This window comes from Marmota flaviventris, chromosome 1 (genome assembly GCF_047511675.1).
Source record: "Marmota flaviventris isolate mMarFla1 chromosome 1, mMarFla1.hap1, whole genome shotgun sequence".
Lineage (NCBI taxonomy): Eukaryota > Metazoa > Chordata > Mammalia > Rodentia > Sciuridae > Marmota > Marmota flaviventris.
Genome location: NC_092498.1, coordinates 79,595,109 through 79,599,120, shown reverse-complemented (window position 1 = coordinate 79,599,120; position 4,012 = coordinate 79,595,109).

Genomic DNA, 4,012 nt, shown 5'->3' with positions numbered 1-4,012 from the left:
GGACAGAATGTTATGACTGGGATTTGAAATGTCTCCAAAATGCTTATGTATTGAAGATTTGGCCTCTAGCTGATGGTGCTATTAAAGGTGGTGGAACCCTTAGGAGGTGGGACTTAGTGGAAGGAAGTTCTGTTTTGAGTGTGTGCCTTTGAAGGGGATATTGAGAACCCAGTCCCTTCCTCTTTCTCTCTTTGCTTCTCAGCAACCATCATATAAGTAGCCTTAGCCACCACACATTTCCTACTATGATGCTCTGCCTTGCCACAGGCCCAAAGCAATAGAGCCAGTTGACCATGCACTGAAATGTCTAAATCTGTGAGCCAAAATAAATCTATCCTTCCTATAAGTTGATTGCCTCAGGTATTTTTTTTCTAATGCATAAAGTCTCCCTGTATTATTCAATATGATAGACACTAGTCACCTGTGACTATTTAAAGTTAAATGAACCTTAATTAAAACAAAATTCCATATTCCATCTCCATCAAACTAATCATATTCCAAGAGCTGAAAAACCATGTATGGTTTTTAGGTCCAGAATATTTCTATCAATAGAAATATTCTGTAATATTCTACAATAGGACAGAATATATCTATCACCTCAGAAAGTCCTATTGGACAGTATAGGTCAAAAGCACATAAAGAACTACCTGCCTTTCTTTCAATCCTTGTGAATGTTCTTCTACAGTCGACCAATCATTAAAATAGGAAGTGTGACAAGAGTTTGTAAACACTCTATGGAACTTGAAAATATATGGACTAGAAATTCCACAGACTGTGCAAAACGAGTAAAAAGTAGAAAAAGTAGGTGATTGTAGTTTGCAGTAGGTCAATACATAGTAATGTTGAGAAATGGTTTTAGAAATTTCATGTTAAAAAATCTGCTCACAGAAAGATTCCACTAAATCATCAAATATTCTGTGCTTGACAGGCAAAATGAAATGTTGGGTAACTTCTATTTTGGGAGAAATTTACTCCACATATTGCCATGTTTCAATGCACAAACCTGCATTTCCTGTGCTTGGGAAGGTGATAATAATAATATGCTGCCTTCTACTTTATTCTTTGATTTAGCTCAAAAAATGGCATGTTGTAAAACCTTATGTCCCAAACTACATTTTCAAAAATTATTTAGCAAACATGTTTCAGAAACTTAGAGGGAGCATCTTAAGTACCGTTTGGTTAGAACACTGTTTCCAAATAAAATTTTGAAACTTGGCATCACTTCACTCTTTTCTTCTTTAAGCCACTTTTTTTCCTGGAAACATATGTAATACTTCTTACTCAAAGTGTATGACAGCCAAGAAATTCAATTATTCTAAATCCATAAATCACAAGTTGTCAGTTACTCAGAGCAGAGGAAACCAATTCTGATGAGATGCCTAGTAAAACTATATGGAGGGAGATTTTTCTCCCTTTGCCAGGAAAACTATGTATTGAATACCAGAGTCTTTACTAGGAATGGGTAGTCCAAGAAATATATTGTTAAAATATCAAGCTATAGAGCTAAAGCTTTGTTTCAATGGTATAACAGTTTAATGTTATCTATTATCAACTAATTATAAGGAAGACACTCCTTCATTTTAGGCAGATAGCTTTCATATATTTGGAATTCTTGAAGGTCTATGAACCATCTTTACTTTCCTTCACATCAGCTAAAATCTACTGATTTGGAAGGTTTTTCTTCATTAACAAACAAAGGCTATACTCCTTTAGCTGCGAAAATACATTACAGCCTTTCTCCAAAGCCAACATCTATTATGTTACTAAAAATTGCCAAGAAGGCTCTGGAACTTGGCTGAAACATCACAGAAAAATCTATAATCGTGTCAAAGCAGAACCATGTCCATTATTAACCATGAGGAATCAGGACTTAGGACCAAACCTTGCTATTTATCAGTCAGGGTACCAGTGTTTGCCTAATCATTAGGACGGTGGTTCTCAAACATTATTCCATAACACCCTAAGGGAGAATTAAAAGGAAATCCCTTGGGTTTGCCAAGGTCACTGCCCAATAAAGAAAAGCTCTTCCACTGACAAACTTCCCCTCACCCTGGACCATTGATCAGTCAGAATAAGGAAACTGAAATCTTCTCTAAAACATGTACTCCAAGGCCCCTGTTTAGATAGCTGCCTATATACCCACTGCCCTCATTCCTATCCCCAAAGTCTATTGAGATCCAGTCTTTCTGTCTTCAAAATATGTTCATATTTATTCTTAACTAAATCTGTAAGAAAATAAAACAAAGTTTCCGTCCTCTATAATAAAATGAAAATCCAGAGAAAGTGTCAAGTTTTCAAGTTACAGCATGAAGTACTAGTAATTTTTTAAAAAATTTTTTGTAGTTGTAGATGAACAGAATGCCTTGATTTTATTTGCTTGTTTTTATTTGCTTCCAAATCAGTATGATCAAACTCAGTGCCTTACATGTGTCACCGAACTACAGCCTGAGCCCTAGTAATTTTAATCTATTGCTATGTCAGCAAAAAAGATAGTCATACAGCAGGTGAAAGGAAATCATTCACCAAGTACACCTCAATATTTCCCCTTGAAAGGTGAGATTATGTCCGGCGATACTTCCAAATCTTCAGCCATTCACACAAGTCATGTAGCATATATATATACTCTTAGGTCCATAAAACAAGCCACACAACTAACTCTCTCTCTCTCTCTCTCTCTCTCTCTCTCTCTCTCTCTCTCTCTCTCTCTCTCCCCCTCTCCCTCTCCCTCTCCCTCTCCCTCTCTCTCCTTCATTTTATCTGCTCTTCTGACTTCATATTCAAATTTCTGCTTCATTTGATCTGCTCTTATGATTGCATGTCGAAATTTCTGCTTCTGTAGTGCTGCCTTGATTTCAGTTTCTGTCCACTCCATTTGGACCTCATCTTCCTGTCTCCAATTGTCAAGCTTTACAGCTACCCCTTCACTTTAGGCACTCAAGATTGTTTAACAAATCTACCAACTCCTGAAACAGCCAGTGAATACCAACCTGGGTCATTGAGCCAGCACCAGCTCGTGACAGAAGCCATTTGGACAATATTCATGACCTGGCCATCAGGCATTTGTTTGACCTAGAAAAAGGAATTCAAAAGAAGGATCTCTGGCTGGGATTGTGGCTCAGTGGTAGAGCGCGTGCCTAGCACGGGCGGGACCCAGGTTCAATCCTCAGCACCACATAAAAACAAAGGCATTGTGTTGTGTCCATCTACACCTAAAAAATAAATATTAAAAAAATCTCAGTAAATTGAAAGAAAACATGAAATCTGTACTCCTTAGATATAAAGAAGTTGGAAAATCTGGAAGGTCATTAGAGATAGGCAGAGAACTATAAGTTAGAAATGAAAGACGATCATTTTTCCTCCTAGGCTCTGTAGATAATGGGATTAGACCTATAAGCTATAGAGAAAACTGATTTTGTTTTAGGAAAAAATGCTTCCCTCATATGTCAGATATATTCATTTCTCTGGGTGTTTTTTCCGGCTTTGTAAAATCTCTAGTTTAGCCTCCTCAGAATATTACAACTGGTTTTATTCAAAGTGGAGCTAAGACTGTCCATATCACCCTTGTCAATATGGTATAAGACAGCAGGAATCACCAGAAAAAAATATCAAGAGAAAGTGAGAAACAAAGCGATGAATTGTTTTCATTTAGTCACTGGTCTACTTCACTCAGAAATACACCTATCAGTGCAGATCTTGAAGTTCCAAATATATTATTAGCAAATGGGCCCCTTAGGTAACACCTTCCCTTGTAAATTTTTGAAGGCCATTCTTCTGCTACTGGAAAAGTCCACTTTGCTAGTGGAGAAAGAAAGTATATTACTGTAATCATTTCCAAATTAGAAGTATTAATATGGTGGCCATAATGTTAGGTAGGAGATCAGGGATGCCAAGATGGTAGAGGCAGAGTATAAGAAAGATGCCACTAGAGGATAAAACAGGGAGACAAAGTCATGTTCGTGTTTATGATAAGTCCCATTATCATGACACCACTGAGGACTTATCACCATGACAA